This window comes from Peromyscus californicus, unplaced genomic scaffold, assembly GCF_007827085.1.
Source record: "Peromyscus californicus insignis strain IS unplaced genomic scaffold, ASM782708v3 Scaffold_12__1_contigs__length_115047231, whole genome shotgun sequence".
Lineage (NCBI taxonomy): Eukaryota > Metazoa > Chordata > Mammalia > Rodentia > Cricetidae > Peromyscus > Peromyscus californicus.
This window is the reverse complement of record NW_026294413.1, coordinates 13176322-13194894: the sequence shown is the minus strand read 5'-3', so window position 1 is coordinate 13194894 and position 18573 is coordinate 13176322. Positions and strand designations below refer to the sequence as shown.

General features: G+C 34.3%; 1 long non-coding RNA gene across 15 annotated transcripts in view; it reads right to left on the bottom strand.

The window, feature by feature from the left end:
- Positions 1–18573, bottom strand: part of LOC128107057 (uncharacterized) — a 230582-nt gene that overhangs the window by 192117 nt on the left and 19892 nt on the right. For 12 of the 15 annotated variants that reach the window (XR_008216935.1, XR_008216932.1, XR_008216929.1 and 9 more), the window contains exon 2: positions 4412–4577. This is a non-coding gene — a long non-coding RNA (uncharacterized LOC128107057). Of the gene's footprint in view, positions 1–2690; positions 2717–4411; positions 4578–18573 lie in introns of all 15 variants that reach the window. The other 3 variants (XR_008216928.1, XR_008216931.1, XR_008216934.1) reach the window with 1 other exon arrangement.

Here is an 18573-nt window from a genome sequence, read left to right as displayed (position 1 = left end):
GTAAAGTGATGGCTGTTGATTCTTCTCTAGGATCCACGGTGTCACTAGGACCAGGTAGTTCAATGTGTTTCAAGTGCCAGGCATAGTTTCCCTCTTGAGGAGCCAATCTTAAGTAAATTAGAGAGCTGTAGCTACTGGCAATGTTTGCATATCACTGTTCCACCCTTAGGGATACCATGTTGTGCAAGTCTTTGTTGAGTTTCCTAGGCATCAAGCTGGGTAGAATTATCAGCTGCTTCCCTCCTTCAGAAGCTCTTATTGTGCCAACTGGTGGCATGAAAGCTAGTTCCCAGAGATAAAGCTTGCCTGTCAGCTCCATCTCAGGAGCTTTATGGTCCTGTGTCTTTAGTAATAGGTTATTACTTTTCACTCTGATGACAACCAAGGATGATGATGATAGTCTATAGTGTGTAAGTTACTTGGACCACCTTGATCAACAACTCAAAGGAGGGCTTTTTATGGCAACTCAAGTTTACAAATATAGTTTATAATAGTTGACAATGAAGCACTCATGTTCAAAAGTAAATATTTAATTTACTGAGGCTCTTTATTAACGCTTCAAAGAATGGATATTTACATTTGCCTTAATGTTTCCAAGGTCAATATGATTATAATAGTTGCATTTTGATAGATCTTTTATACTTTCACTTTTGTTTCTAACTGTTGATTAATAACAATTTGCTACAGACGATCCTCAGCCAAGATATGGTTGTTCTGATACAATATCTTGTCTGTTATCAGCTCTAAGTACTTCCTAAAATTTCAGAGTGAAGTTTCATTTGGTCATCTCAACTAAATGTGATTGATATGTTTCAGCACTAAAGGTATTGTAAACGGGACAGAGGTGAAAAACAGGCAGTACAATTTTAAATTTCTAATCACTTTATGTCCAATAAACATCCTCTGAGATCGATTATATTTAACAAATTACCATCTTATACCCTGATATTTTAAGGTAAACTTAAAAGATATTCATTCAATTTTCCCCATGATAGTCTCAAATAATTTGAATTAAGCTATGCAGTCAGTGAAATAGACAACCATTTGGGTGTGATGTGATCACTCACTATCTTTATTGAAGAACAACCCAATTCTTTAAAATTCACCAATGTGTTAACTGTAATAATATTTGTAAAAATTATTTCTTAATTTCCTCAATCAGAACTTACTTTAGGAGAATTATTTAGTGTATTCAAAATACCTCAAACATTTGTGTTTTTCTTGAGGATTTACCCATCTTTCAAATACAGAGCATAATATAATCAGGTAGTTAGTTTGCCTTCATACCAGTAGTCAGAAGATAAAGTACAAAATTTCAGGCATAGCCTATGCAAATTCATGGGTATTTTATACAAATATTGTTACATTACTTTCATTTTTAACTTCTCCGTTTTGTAGCTTCAGTTTTCTACTTCACTTATTTCACAGCTTACATTTATTCCTGTTTTTGTTGTATTGGGACATGCATTTCCATAACATCCTTCAAGTCCTTTTGGACAGTACAGTAACTAAATAAAAAAAAAAAAAAAAAAAAAAAAACAAGAAGGGAGCAGAACAGTGGAATGAGAAAGGAACAACAAACAGAATTATACAACTTTTTGTTGAAAGGTATCAAAGTAGCTCAAAAGTATAGACTGTGTCTTGTTTTGCTGTATGTGCATTCTTAGCTACCAGAGCCAATACTCAAGAAATACTTTGTTTCTTTTAACACGTGAACTCAGTACAGGAAGATGTCACCTTTGAACCAGGGAGTAAGTTCTCAACATATACTCTATCTGTGAGTTCTCTTACCTTGGATTTCTCTGACTCCTAGAGCTGTTAGGAAAATATCATTCTTGTCTCTAAGTCACCCTCAATGGATAGATACTATTAGCTGCATGCTCTTGAGTCTTCCATTTTATAACTATGCCTGCCCATGAACATAGATCTTTGAAATCTCTACAAGCACTACATACTCAATAAATGCAAACTAAGGTAACTACTTTCTCTGAGATAATAAAAATCAAATTTTATATTATTATTCATAAAGTGTAGATAGCTTTCTGAAGCCCGTTGACCAGCCAACTTAGACAAATTGATGAACTTCAGACTCAGCAAGAGTTCTTGTTTTAAAAAAAATAAATGTGGAGAGCCATTAAGGAAAGACATCGTCATAAACCTTAGTCACGCACATGCATAAGCACACAGGTGTACACTCACACACATCTATATACTCACATGCACACACACACACATACACACACACACACACACACACACACACACACACACACACATGCGCGCGCACGCGCGCGCACATGCACACGCACATGCACATGCACATGCCCACACAATAACAGGTACATTTACCACAAACTGACAACATAAAAAATATTGTAATGATAAAGGAATAATAATAAAGTCTGTGCTTTAAAATAAACTTATAGAAAATTTCATATGTCTTTTTTGCAAATGGAAGCCTAGACAATTACAATATAAAAATAAAGGTAAGCCAGGCAGTGGTGGCACATGCCTTTAATCCCAGCACTGGGGAGGCAGAGCCAGGCAGATCTCTGTGAGTTTGAGGCCAGCCTAGTCTACAGAGCAAGATCCAAGACAGACACCAAAACTACACAGATAAACCCTGTCTTGAAAAACCAAAAATAAATAAATAAATAAATGTAATAAAAACATGCATAATGAAGAGTTACCATTTCACAAGCTGAATGAAAATGTGCTTGGAAGATGTAAGAGAAAGATGTATAACATTAATAAAACTATCTTTAGATATGCTGTTCTGAAATGATTGAATTTATTTATTTGCATTATTGCTAAGGGCAAATAACCCTTTTAAAAATTAGAAAAAAAAACCATACCCTTTGTTTAAAATATCATTTATGTAGCAAAGGTTTTCTATAAAAAAAAATGAACATTTTTCCTAAATTCCCTTTGGCCTTTTATAAAATTAGAGACATCATTTTCTGGAATTTTTTTCAAAATGACTCAAGGCAATAGAAGTAAAACATTAGGCTGATCATGAACACTTCTTTTATTTACTTTTAATTAATTTTATGAGTATATTTTATATTGTTATATATTAATAGTCTATAATTAATAACACATAAATAATTAAATGTATATTTGTGTGCATACATTTTTCTGATGTTGTATATCAATAACATTGAATCCTAGTGCTCAACAGAAGAAGAGTTTAAAAATTGTGTTTCTGACAGCAGAAATTTTGAATGTTATATAATCTATATCTAGGTGCTTAGATACAACAGTTAGACTCACACTAAAAATTCAAGTTATAGCAAGTCCTGAAAGGTACAATTTAATTGTTACTGAGTCCTATATATTTTCAAGTAAATGGTTCTTCAAATTGCCAATTAGTAATCAATACCAAATTTTGATGCAAGGCAAAGGAAACGGGGCATACTCTGTAATGTGGCAGCTCTTTAACGGGTGACACAAATTGGAAAGCATGAGAGTGAAATAAGTTACTATAAATGGCTTAGAGGAAAAAATGTAAGGTAAGTCTATACTCAAAGCCCAGAATTTGTTCATGTTAATAGTATGTAAAACAACCAGACATCCTTTGTAAACCACAGAAGGCTCAGGACACTTTGAAACAAAGAAGTGATACCTATACTGCTCTACAATAGTGCATTGATACACAAACATGAACAAAGTAAGTTAAGGCAGAAATGAAAAGCTAGGATCTTATCTCCAAGTCATCTGTCAATAAGTATATACAGTGGCCTCACAATAGAAAGGGCACCACCGGATCAGGAAGCTACAAACTGTACAGTGGGTTTGCTACTCTTTAATTTAGGCTTTATTATCATGAAGAGTTATGAGCTTAAATGTATAAATGGGAACAACCTACTTTTACACCTAGAAACTGAAACAGACCTGTAAATTCAGTCCCTTGAGGGGTTGAGGCAGGAAGAACAGAAGTTCAAGTCTTGCCTGGGATATTTAGAAAGACCTTATCAAAAACAAAAATAACAAAACTAAAAATGTACAATGAGATATGAGAATGCATCTTAATAATAAAAGACTTGCTTAGCATCATATACAACAAAGACATTATAACAGTTTATAGGTAGCCAACAGGGAACTAAAACTTTGTGTTTCCAGATGCCAGGGTCAAGGATGTATAAACTATAGTGAGAACACTTTGTTTTAATTAGCAATTTAGATATCCAAATAGCTGTTGAAATTAGAATGTATTTTTGTTAAAATTCTAAAAATTTCTAGATCAAAATCACTTACTAATTAGCTTGTAAATACTGCATATTGATGTCTAAAGTACTCTACATAAGGAAATGTCTTATTTTGGAAGAAATCTTCTATTAATTATATTATTTAAATACTGTTGTGACATTATGTCTATAGACTTTGTGTATTCCTTAGAAATAATAAATACCTTAGATATTGACAAGCTGTCTCCCAGGTTTATCCAAGGTTTCTAGTGTTCTGAGGCTTGACGCGGTTGTTGACTACATCAATATCTTGGGGCATTCAGGTAAAGCACTACTGTAATTAACCATATAATCTGTCGATGAAGTCAGTTCTGATTAGCTGGAGGGATTCTATAAAGACAAAAATGGGATTCAGACAAAGATGTTGTGGAAATTAGGAAATGCTCATTAAGATTACTTCTTTCCATCACTTACATGCACTTTTGACCAGCTGACCACTCTGTAGAATCTAACATCCCCAAGCCCAGTGCCTTCAGATTCATTCTCTCTCTCTCTCTCTCTCTCTCTCTCTCTCTCTCTCTCTCTCTCTCTCTCTCTCTCTCTCTCTCTCCCTCCCTCCCTCCCTCCCTCCCTCCCTCCCTCCCTCCCTCCCTCTCTCTCTCTCTCTCTCTCTCTCTCTCTCTCTCTCTCTCTCTCTCTCTCTCTCAGAGCTAAAGAGAACCATGTTGTAAAGTATCTTCAGCTTCAGTTACTTCTAACTGTGTAGGTCCTCAGAGGCCAAATCTATGTTGTACATCATATCTCACACAGTTTAGACAATTAGTATGAGAGACGGTGGCAAAGTGGATATAGTAATTTTTTAACTAATGGCCTTCATGTTGTGGGAAAGCAAAGGTCATAAGTATTTTCAGTTTTTATCATATCTTTGTGATAAACCAGGTGACCAAGTCTACATGAGAGTGTCATGAAAATAATAGAGTTTCAGAGAATCAGCTTTTAGGATGACTATTCATCTAATGAATATTTTCATCACAGGAAATCTAAAAAAGAAAATTTGATAATATTAAATGAGTGAGATAATACATCCCAAATCATTACTCCATTACAGGTACATTTACTTTAAAAAAAAAATGACAATAGGAAACCTGAACACAGAGATTAGGTCATGGTTTCACTGATTACTGATTACTGTGGCACTTTTGAATAATAACAGTTAAATTCAATCTGGACAAAACAGTCCAGAGAAACTTATTGTCACAAGACATTACTGACTACATATTTTATAACCATGCTTCTAATGTGGGAGAAAAGCTATAATTATTCTGATATCTTATAGAAGCTAAGAGAACCAAGAACTTATCTATTTGTCATCTGGTGAATGTACAGTAAGAAAATACTTTTCAAAATGCCTCTAGTTGTCATTGTATTTCACTAGCAGTTTAGAAGCACAAGGAAACAAGCAAGTTAAACTAGACCACCTGTTAATCAGTGCAAAGCAAGAGCAGAGAGTGATGTAAAGATTTTCTCAGATGTTTTGCAAGTAAAAGAGCAAGATGAAGAAAAAGCAAAAAAAAAAAAGAAAAAGAAAACTAGAGAAAGACCTATGGTAAGAATCACAGTAAAGGATACTTTAAAAAGCACTTTAGTTATCAAAGAATTGAGATATGCAGATACATTTAGCTCTTTTCTAATAGCACAGTAATGAAAATTGTAAAATAATCAGCAATGTTTGAACTTTGGTCAATAGGAAACATTAAACAATCACTTCTGAGTGCTTAAAACAAAATAATAATATACTTAAATGAATCTTTATCTTAGAGTCTAGGCTGAACTATTTATCAATAAACAAAATAATGTGTAATAATGACTTCAAAGTAAATGTGTGTTGATAAGGATTACATGAAGTTTTTACTCTAACAATACATTTTATATATTTTAATTAAAATATAATTACACATCCCTTCTATTTTCTCCATTCAACCCTTCCCATGTCTCTCCATCTCTTTCTGAAATTAATGGCTGCCTATTAGTTGACACACACACACACACACACACACACACACACACACACACACACACACACAAATTCAAGCTGCTGAGGGTACTTTTGTTGTTTACATTCATATGACTTCAGGGCTGACTGCTTTGTTTCAGATAACCAGTTAGGGGCATGTGCCTGGGAGAGATAAATTTATCTTCTTTTAGCAGTTATTAGGTACCTATATAGTTCTTTGTCTAGGTGTCAGACTTCTATTCCATGGGATTTCACCCTTCCTCATTAGCATGTCTATTTGACATCATTATTCAGTCCTTGTCTAGGCAGCCATTTATGGGAGACACAATGTCATAACAGACTTCTGGTCCTCTGGCTCTTATAACATTTCTGTTCTCTGTCCCAACATGTTTCCTAATTCTGAGATTCAACAGTTGTTTTAAAGGTAGTCTCTTCAGGGTTCTTCTCTATGATCCTTGGTATCTGTGTTGTGTCCAGTTGTAGCTTTCTGTAATGGTCTCCATTTGCCATAATGAAGGGTGAGAGCTATATTAAGCTTTAGAATATGTTTTAGCACTTAGCCCTAAGTGGGATGTCTCCTTCAGACTCCTCCCCTTTGGACACACGGAACCCTGCTGAAGAGGAGGCAGAAAGGTATAGGAGACAGAAGGGATAAAGAGCACCAAGGAAACAAGACCCTCTATATGAACATGAACTTATAGAGACTGAGGCAGCATGCTCAGGGCATGCACTGCTCTACACCAGCTCATCTACATATCTATGATGGCTTTCTGTACAGCGTTTTAATGGGGTGCTTGAAAGTGCAAATGAGTGGATCTAATTCTTTGGCCTTGCCTTTGCCTTTTCCTCCTGTTTGTTTTGTCCAATTCTGATGTGTTAGTTTTTATTTTATCTTACTGTATTTCATTTTATTATTATACCTTAGAAGCTTGTTTACTAATGAGACACTGAAACAGAATGGATCTGGATGGGAAGGGAGGTAAGGAAGAACTGGGAGGAGTAGAAAGAAGGGAAACTGTAATCAGCATTATTATATGAGAAAAGAGTATATTTTCAAGAAAAGGAAACATATTTAAAGATATATAAAAAACTAAAATTTATAGTGTGTGGTGCTGTGGGATGGTCTGTATGTCAAATGCTCTGATTGGTCAATAAATAAAACACTGATTGGCCAGTGGCCAGGCAGGAAGTATAGGTGGGACTAACAGAGAGGAGAATTGAGAGACTAGGAAGGCAGAGGGAGACACTGCCAGCCGCTGCCATGACAAGTAGCATGTGAAGATGCTGGAAAGCCAGGTATAGCTTTATAGAAATGAATTAATTTAAGATATGAGAACAGTTAGCAAGAAGCCTGTCACGGCCATACAGTTTGTAACCTATATAAGTCTCTGTGTTTACTTGGTTGGGTCTGAGCGGCTGTGGGACTGGCGAGTGACAGAGATTTGTCCTAACTGTAGGCAAGGCAGGAAAACTCTAGCTACAGTGTGGTTTTAGCCTCTGATGTTAGGGTGCATTGCCAGTGAGCCTAGGTGTGTCTGTGCTGGGACAAGTCCATTATCACACATGTTAAACTGGCCAGATAACAAGTTGTTCAAAGTTTGTTATAATTAAGCTAAGAGAAAATTCAGACTGGGAAAATTTCATATTATGTGTGAGAAATTATGCTTGATTTGTAAAAGAATATGTTTTAGAATGTAGCTAAAATTATTCTATTCCAATAGATGATAAGTGAAGAGAATGTACATTAAGCCAAATTATTTAGAATATCAGATTATTTGGGGGCAGATAATGATTTACATAAAAGTCAAAATTTATTTTTGTTGTTGTTTCAGGTTTATTATTGATATCTTAATTTAATCATAGCATTTCTTCCTTCTCTTTTCTATTTCTAAACCCTCCCAAATATTCTCCTTGCTTGCCTTCAAATTCAAGGCCTCTTCTTTTATTAATTATTATTGCATGCATATATGTATTTATATATAAATATATATTCCAAAATATAACCTGTTGATTCCATACAAAATCACTTGTATGTTTGTCTTCAGGGTGAACAGTTGGCTCTGGACAGTTGGTGTTTTCCAGTCTCCCACTCCAGGTTGACTCAGCTACATATACTTCATTCAGGACTGAGGCCTTGTGGCCTGTTCCCACTACCCTGGCATGTTCCTTAGTGTGATCCCTGTACAGCTCACTTTGAACAATCCCATTGGTGAGGATTCATGGGTACAGCTTCTGGTAATACTAGGAAACACAATCTCATGCAAAATCCCTGATCCTCTGGTTCCTTGCATTGTTCCTGGAGCCTTGGGTGCAGGATGAATTCATGGGACTGGCTCCCACAACATTAATTTTAATATTTTAATAAAAATGTAATTATATCACTTCCCTGTTCTGTGGTGATACTTTATTTGTGCACCCCAATAAAACGTATCTGGGAATTAGAGGACAGAGTCAGCCACTATATTAAACATAAAAGTCAGGCAATGGTAGCATATGCTTTTAATTTTAGCATTTGGGAGGCAGATATTCATCTGGATTTTTGTGAGTTCAAGGCCACACTGGGAACAGAGCCAGGCCTGGTGGCACACGCCTTTAATCCCAGCACTAGTTAACCTTAGGGGTGTTGAGGTCTGTACAGACAGACAGGAAGTGATAGAGCTGGGTGGAAAGAGGAAGTGATGTAGGTGGGTGGAGAGAGGAAGTAAGATGGCAGGGCACAGAAAGGTATATAGGCATGAGTATGTAGGAAGTAGCTCTCTCTGGAGGCTGAGGATTTCAGTCAGAGGATTCATGGAGTTGGTGAGGTAATAGCTGGTGGCTGTCACTTGTTCTGTCCCTCTGGTCTTTCAGCTTTCACCCCAATACCTGGCTCCAGATTTTTTATTAATAATACCATTTAGCAATTCATGTTACACTGTTCTTTTTCCACCTATTCATATACTCTTTGCTCCTCCCATGCTTCTGGGACCGCTATCTCTCAAATTGATAACATGCTTTTCTTTGATTATTATTGTTACAAATGCGCATATTAATATATCCATACAACCTTCTGCGTCCTATTTTGCTGCTTGTGTGGTTATGATTTCAGGTCTAACGATTTTGATTCAGGTAACCAATTAGAGGAGTCCTCTCTGAGAGAGGCTTATTCTACCTCTCTCAGCAATCAATCACATTTTTGAAGTTTCCATATTTCACTGATCAAATGTCAGTCATCCACCTTTACGTGCCCTGCTTACTTTTTCCATTCTTCGGATGTTTACTTTCAATTTCCCCTTCTACTACAAGAACAGAGTATTTTATGACTTCATAATGTAACTGTAGAACTTCTACTACAAACTACTCCATAATATAAAGTTTAAGATCAAGATAAATAATTATGAGAAACTTCTGTATTATTTTAACTCACATATATTGAATTGTAATCCAAGGATGCTAGCTAGCGGCCTAGCTATGTAGATGTACTAAAAATGTAAACTTGTTTTCCTTTTTATTACTTGAGTTCTAACAGAGCTCTTTTGATGTTTATTATGGGAATGTGAAAACATTTTGTGTACCAATAATTCTAAAACACAACTCTTGTTAAAACTATGCCTAAAATGTTATTTTATTCAATTTAATTATTTAATGGCCTTCTTTTCAGATTTCACTTTTATACTATTTTTAGATGCACCAAAACAAACTGGTTTGAATCAATACATAATGTAATAAACAAAATTCTCCACTGACATCTATTATTTATTATTTATTATTGTGACTTTAGAAACAATAAATGCAGTATTTCATATTGTAGAAAAGTGCTTTGAATATTAAAACATCATAGGCAAAAACATGAAAAGTTATAATATTAGGTTTCAGAGTATTTATTCTATATCATTAGGTAATTGTTATATTTACAATATAACACAATTTAATTCAAGTCTTAACAACACCTATGTTGCAAAATATATTCTTTTTTTTTTTTTGAGCTGAGGATCGAAGCAAAATATATTCTTAATTGATGAATGCTAATTTATAATAGACAAGACAGACTAATATAGCAAAAATCTCATGGACTTTTCTGCCTGTCTTAAGGAATAATTATGATGGAGGTTGTTAATAATTCATATAAGCATCATGAAAACATTCTTCATTTTTTCCTAGTTGTTGGCTTGTGTTCTTATCCAGTTGAAAATCTCAGAAGTTTGCAAAGAAATATTGGTGTTTGTTAAGTAATACATTATTAATCCTATGAATTTTATGTTGCTGATATACTTTGACTAAGAACCATAGAGATAAACTTAGATGACAGATCTTTTTAATTACACAATTTCACACAACATTTAAATCCAAGGGAACCATGAATTCAACCCAAGTAAGGTATAGGAAAAACTTCTACTAATGTTGCCATTTTGAATCATTTTAAAATAACTAATGCATTTTAATATTAATTTTAAGAGAACAAAATCTGATTGTCCTCTAACACTTGACTTTTAGATTCAAGACTATCGTTTTTTACATTTTGAATTTGAGATTATAATATAATTACATTATTTCTCCTCTCCCATTGTTCCTCCCTCCAAATCTTACCATTTGCCCTACTGACTCTCTTTCACAATCAAGAACTCTTTACTTGTTAACTTTTATGATATACATATCTGTATAAACATATTTATTCCTGAATACAACCTGCTCAATTTATATAATACTATTCAGGTTGCTTTCAGGGATTTTAGAAGAAGCCTTATATGATGAATAAGCGCTGCTAGGAATTTATTTATTCAATAAAATGCAGTCATGTGCTGTGGATATCACTCTATATAAATAAAATGCTGATTGGCCAGTAGCCAGGTAGGAAGTATAGGCGGGACAAGCAGAGAAGAGAATTCTGGGAACAGGAAGGCTGAGTCAGCAGCCACCATGAAAAGATGTTAAGATACCGGTAAGCCACGAGCCACGTGGCAACTTATAGATTAATAAAAATTGGTTGATTTAAGAAAAAGAACAGTTAGCAAAAATCCTGCCACGGCCATATAGTTTGTAAGCAATATAAGTCTCTGTGTGTTTACTCAGTTGGGTCTAAGCGGCTGTGGGAGTGTTGGGTGAGAAAAATTTGTCCTGATTGTGGGCAAGGCAGGACTGGAGAAAACTCCAGCTACAATCATGAGGGCAGTTACCATAATTATCAAGAACAAAATATTCCAGTATTGGCCAAAACATTTATTATAAAAGTGATATCTTGCCTGTCATGACTTTTCTTATGATAATTTCTGGTGTATGATCATTTGCTACACTCTAAATTGAAAGAAAAACCCAACACATGAACAATAAATGATAAACACTGAACAATGGAAATGGTTTGAAGACTGGAATGCATAGAAAGTAAGTTTGCATCTTGGCACCATCAAAAGAAAAACTATTCAACATTTCTCACTTTGAAGTTTTCTTTTAAATAAGTAGTAAAATAAAATAAAATAAGTAATAAAATCAAAAATTATTTGACTGTAAATATCATAAATTTCCATGGAAGTTTAACTAAACTTTTTCATAGCCTGTTATAACTAGATTTAAACTGGATTTTTATTCTGGTGATATGATTCTGATTTAAGCTTTAAGTGCATGAATCTTATATTACAATAAGACACAAAAAGCAGATCAAGGGTCAAGTATTTGTGTATGTACAATGACAGAAGTATGCACAGTTTCTCCTAAGCAAATGAAAAGCCAATAAAATTCCATGAAAGTGTGAGAGAAAGTCTTTCCAGAAAAGTTTATTTCAATTTGAAATTGGGAAATTTCTAAATAGAATTTAATGAAGGTATTTCAGAAATGGAGGAAAGTATGTGAAAAGGTGTGGAATTCTTTCAGAGTTTTCAATGTTAATTTTCATACTAATTTTAACTTACAGACATGTATATTTTTACCCATTTAAAAATACACATTTGTTTACACTGTAAGCCATTTTGTCTAATCACTGTCTGTCGGGTTACTACTCTTGCAGCAACCAAGATTGATAATTGATACATTTGAAAAGTGCCAGGAGAAACGGAGATGGAAGTGGCATTGGCAGTTAGAGATGGAGGTAATGGAAATAGAGCTGATAGTGTTAATTAAATAAAGAAGATATAGGTGGGCATGATGAACAGAGAGATGATCAGACAGGAGACAGAGATGAAGGTGGTTATTAATGCTAGAAATCCATGGATATCTGGGAAGAAAACTTGTTTATTAAGGGATTAAATGGAGATCACATACTCACTTATACAAAATGAAGCAACGCCATTGCCTCTTCGTGGTGGTTTACAAAAACATGAGAAAAGAACGATAGTGTGATTCTGAGAAAAATAAATCAGAATTGAGATCTTTGCTGTGTAACTCTGAATGTTTATAGCTTTCTCATCTTATAGCTTTATCTTTCACAGACTCACATATACTTATGTACTCTGGTGATTAACTACCAATAAACTGATAAGACTTCCTGATGAATGTCTGTACTATAGCCATACAAATTATTTATGGCAAATTTAGTACAACTTCAATAACATATTATGTTTCTCTGAAAAAATAAAGCACAAATTACTTCTAAAATGCAAGCTGAAATTCTCTTTTCTTTTAAAATTGTGACTAGATGAACACCATTAATGAGCACTGTGATGTCTAATATGAGTCACAAGCTAGATGATTCTAAGCCTTTTAAAACAAAGATTTGGCATTCCCTCATGCATAACTACTGTGTTTAATTCATATTTAAAGAGCAGCAAAATAAAATGGTACACAGAAAAGACACAAAGTGTTGCTTGCATTTCCTGTGTTAGACTACTTCAACTGTAACAATGAAATTTCAAATGGACAGGAAACCCTGTCTTTGTTCTAGAGACTAATAAATCCAAGGTTAAGGTACAGGTATGTGTCTGAGGCTGTAATCCCAACACTCAGAAGACAGAGTCAGGAGAATCAGAAGCTCAAGTCATTCTTAACTATATGTAGCACGAACCATAAAAGGACTTACTAAATAAAAAACATGGGAGCCAGATATTGGAGTGAATGCTGAAAGATCAGAGAAACAGAACAAGTCACAGCCAATCTCACCTTGCCAACTTCTCAGTCAATCCTGTTTCCACGAATCCTCAGACTGGAAGCCTCTGAGTCCTCTCCTCACGCAAATGAATCTCAACTGAACTGCTGCTAAAAGCCTAAATCTTTAAAAAGCTTCTATTTCCTGATTTTCATGCCTTATATACCTCTCTGCTTCCTCCCATCACTTCCTTGGATTAAAAGGCATGTGTCTTTCCCAAGCAAGACATGAGATCTCAAGTGCTGGGATTAAAGGTCTGTGTCACCATGCCTGGCTATTTCCAGTGCGGCCTTGAACTCACAGAGATCCAAATGGATCTCTGCCTCCAGAATGCTAGGATTAAAGGCATGTGCTACTACTGCCTAACCTCTATGTTTAATATAGTGGCTTTCCTGTTCTCTGACTCCCAGATAAGTTTATTGGGGTGCATAATATACCAACCCCACCTATGTAGTGAATTTCAGCCTGGGCTCCCCGACCCCATCTCAAAATAAATGTAGGGATAAATAAATAAATAAATAAATAAATAAATAAATAAATAAATAAATAAATAAATGGTTGTGGATGATTGATTAATAAATAAAACACTGATTGGCCAATAGCCAGGCAGGAAGTATAGGCAGGACTAGCAGAGAGGAGAATTGAGAGAACAGGAAGGTGGAGGGAGGAGACACCAGCCTGCCGTCCAGGGAGCATCATGTAAAGACAGCAGGTAAAGCCACGGAACACGTGGCGACATGTAGATTAACAGAAATGGGCTGAGTATAACAGTAAGAGCTAGTCAGTGGTAGGCTCAAGCTAATGGCCGAGCAGTTTAAATAATATAGGCGTCTGTATAGGCTATGGGCTATGGGACTGCTGGGGTTTGGCAGGACCTGGAGAGAAAAACTCTAGCTACAATAAATAAATAAATAAATAAATAAATAAATAAATAAATAAATAAATAAATAAATAAATCAGAACAAATTGCATACTTCTTGTTTCTACCTGTCTCAAAATAAATGTAGGGATAAATAAATAAATACATAAGAACAGATTGCATACTTTTTCTTCCTACCAAACAATGGAAAAGGATGGGAAAATTTAGAATGTGTTATATCATTGGTTATGTATATTTGGCATTGTTATAAAAATTGTATTTATTTTATTTTATTTATATAATACCTAATTTCTAATGTTGGGAGACATTGCTATAGAATGCAATTGCTACAATCAAGGGAGTTACATGCTAATAAAATCACATGAAGAACTTATTTTCATAATGTATAAGTATATTTGAAAATTGACAGCCAAACTTCGTTGCTTTTAGTATGGAATCTATAGTGAGTATGTTGTATTATGCTCTGATCATTCAATGCTGGATATGGCACACCTGCTAAAGAGATTTTTTACCTATGTTTACTCACTCTCTGTTTGTGCTTACAAAATCTAAGCCAACAATATCCTCAGCTTTGATCAAAAGTTTTCATACAGCTCTCTTTCACATACAAAGTATCCAACAGCAAATTCCTCTAAAATAAAACTGTTTAAGTAAAATATCAAGGGTTACAATATTTCTTTAGGGGCTGAAGAGATGGATCAGGGGTTAGGAACACTGAATGTTCTTCCAGAGGACCCAGGTTCAATTCCTGGTACCCACAGCTCACAACTGTCTGTAATCCCAGTACCCAGATGGCAGCTCACAACTGTAACTCCCATTCCAGAAATTCTGACATCTTCACACCAATGCACATAAAACAAAATTAAATAAATTATTCAAAAAATATTTTCTTTAAAAGAAATATTATCTTTTCATATATAGAGGTTATATTCTCCCCTGCAGAATTTCACTTTAAGAAAGGTATATCTTGGGCTGGAGAGATGGCTCAGGGGTTAAGAGCTCTTCCAGAGGTCCTAATTTCAATTTCCAGCAACCACATGGTGGCTCACAACCATCTATAACGAGATCTGGTGCCCTCTTCTGGCATGCAGATGTTCATACAGGCAGAACACTGTGTACATAATAATAAAGAAATATATAAAAAAAATTGTATTTTATACATGCAATGGGAAATAAGTTTGTAGTTATTGTGATAACTCCAAAATGTGTGATAGAATTCAAAATGGAATCCTCAGGATGGAATATCAGAAAGGAAATAAGTTTGTAGTTATTGTGATAACTCCAAAATGTGTGATAGAATTCAAAATGGAATCCTCAGGATGGAATATCAGAAAGAGGAAATTCAGAAAACAGGGAGGAGGGAAGTTATGTGGGAGAGGAAAATTGAAGACCATAATAATCAAAATAAATTTTCTACATGTGTGACATCATCAATGAATAAATTCAATAGTTCCTTAAATATGTACAAAGTTAGTAGCTTAAAGTATAAATTTCAACACTACATAAATCATAAAGCATAAACAATAATAAATAAATAATGAATTATCATAAATATATTTATTTCCTTTGAGAATGCATCATACCAATTCAAATAATCTCAATGTCAATCACATAATGTCAATGCATACATACTATCAAAATTAATAAAAAGGACATCATGGCAATATTAATAATTGAGACATCCACATATATTTCTTTATATCTGTAGTAAATTAATAAGTTTTAGCTTTGAATCCTTGAAAGCTTAAAGTGACTCATTCATTTTCTATAAAATTATCCATCATTTTCCTATCTAAATATTGACTTTGATGTTGCAGACACATTAATATAGTCAAACCACATACTTATCCCACAGACAGTTTTAACAGCTTCTTTACAATTTCTCTTTAGCATATCAAAATATGTTTTATACTCAAATTTCACTTTAATAGCTCATGTAATTTCACCATTACTCATGATATCTGACATTATCAACAGAATGTAGCAAAGCAGAGTTTCACGTGTATTCTGTCCTATAGGTAGTTTGAAGAAGTTTCCTTGTACATGGATCTGTAGTGAATACCACTAGTAATAATGTCTTTCTTTCAAACACTGCCCATTTTTAATTCCAATAAGTAAAAATAGTTCATGAAATCTGAAAGCCAACACTCATGTAAGCTTCTGGTGGATTCTTGGGTGTTACAAATCCACAACTAATTAAGATCAACCAGTAGTCAAAAATAAAAATAAAATCTCTCTTTAAACAATGTCTATTCAAGAAAAAAAAATCATTCAGATCTTATGTTGATTTCTTCAATGTTCTCTTTATCACACAGACTCAAACTATGCTGATGTCTGTAACAATTACCAATATCATAATAAACCTGACCATAGCAACCATTAACACTTATTTAGTACTCGCACCATGCTAGAGATGGTTTTAAACACGTTATGTGAATTGTTTTCAATTTTCTCAACAAAACTGTAAATTTTATTAGGAAACAGAAGCATTTATTTAACTAAAATAAGCAGCATTTTAAATATTTATTAAAAGATGAAAAATAGCACTGGAAAACCAAGGAATATTCATCAAAATTTTCTCCACTTAATCACTACATTGTGAAAAATTGTCCTGCATGGTAAAAGCAGCAGAACAATAAAAGGAGCTGATATCTCTGTTTTAAAGTATTGAGTATTTTGATAAACAATTATTGGGGTGAAAAATTAAAGACTTTTTGCTTAGTGTAAGCCAGGTATCCATTAACAATGATTGAAAAGAAAGCATTATATATTAACTAGGGTTTTTGTTTGATCTTCTTACAGCTTTTTTTGAATGACATTTGGCCAAGTGTCTTGTATTTATTGTAGAAGACAAGACACGAACGTAGGAGCAGGAAGCTAAGAAGCTTGGAAGCAATATACAATCACTGCAATCAGGAACTCACTGCAGTTGAGGATGTTGCAATGGGTCCACACAACTTCAGATCTGTCAGTAGTCATGAATGAAGGAAGGGGTAGCAATCATCATTCTACTTCTCACAGCTGAATTACTCCCTTACTAATAGACTCAGGGACAGAGGGGAATCATGTCCTTCAATTCTATATCAACTGATAACTACATTAGCCTCCAGTGGATAGTTCTAATTCTATGGTCAAACAGATGGCCCTAGTTAAACTAAATGGTTCACAAATCATGAATTAGAAAAAGACTGTTTGAGATGTAGGCGTGGTTAATAGAGATGGCAAGTAAAGAAGAGGCAGGAATAGAGAGGAACCGTAGTATTGTATATACATGTATGAAATTGCTTAGTAAAAAAATTCATCAAAACAATAAGCATAAAGTATTAAGTTTACCAGTATAATCCAAAATATAGACCTATTATATTGCATTAATAGATATTAGACAAGTATAGATTAGCCCAATAGCATAAAGAACATGCAATAATTATTGTCTACATTAACAAAACAATAGGACACATTCATCACCGAGAAACATTGTCCACGATGAACTAGCCTTAACTTGACATATTTTGTATCAGTGAGAACATGTGCTTACGGTCACAGTTTTACAACTTTCTTTATGAACTCATTGCTCACCTTATGTAAAGAAATTCTTCAGTTATTCAAGCTTAACTTGTAAAGATAATACATTCAGTATCTGATCATCATATGCAAATTATGTGGGATGATGACCAATAAAACCATAGGACCTGAGGAGAGTAGTATGCTATTTCTATTCAGAGATTTTTTTTCAGAGTAAATTACCAGCTTCAGATTCACATACATTGATCTGGGGGTCACAAAATTGGGAGCCTGGTCCGGTTTTCTAGTAATCAGTCACTAAACTAGGTCCCAATCATACTGTCTGCTTCTTTAAATTAGTTAATGTGTATGAGCTGAAGAGGTGGCTCCCTCATGAGGACCACTGTCTACCCTTCCAGAAGATGCAGAGTTAGTTCCCAGCACCCAGCTACCAGTTAATGACCATCTGCCCCAGAGAACAAAATACCTTATCTGGCCTTCTTGAGCACTACACACACATGATGTACAGATATACATGCAGACAAAACACGCATAAACATAGCATTAAATGAATTGATCTTTAAAACAAATAAGTGTGTAATACTCTACCTTCTTCTTTAGACCTAGCACTTCTGAAATTCATTTAAATTACTCTGTATTTTTTGTTATCACTTCTTAAACCAAACTGTAAAATTAACATAGAGAATGCTCTAAATATTTTTACATTAAACTGTCACTAAAAATCAATTCTCTGTAAAATAAATCTTAGTATTTCACCAAATATTACAAATCAGATTTTGACATTCAGACCATATTGATCTTTTCAGTGAATCCCCAATTAACAATCCATACATTTAGAATGCATTTCTCTATTTAAAACAAGAAAATTGTTTATATATTGGAATAATATATAATAACCTCCATTTTGGAATAAGCAGGG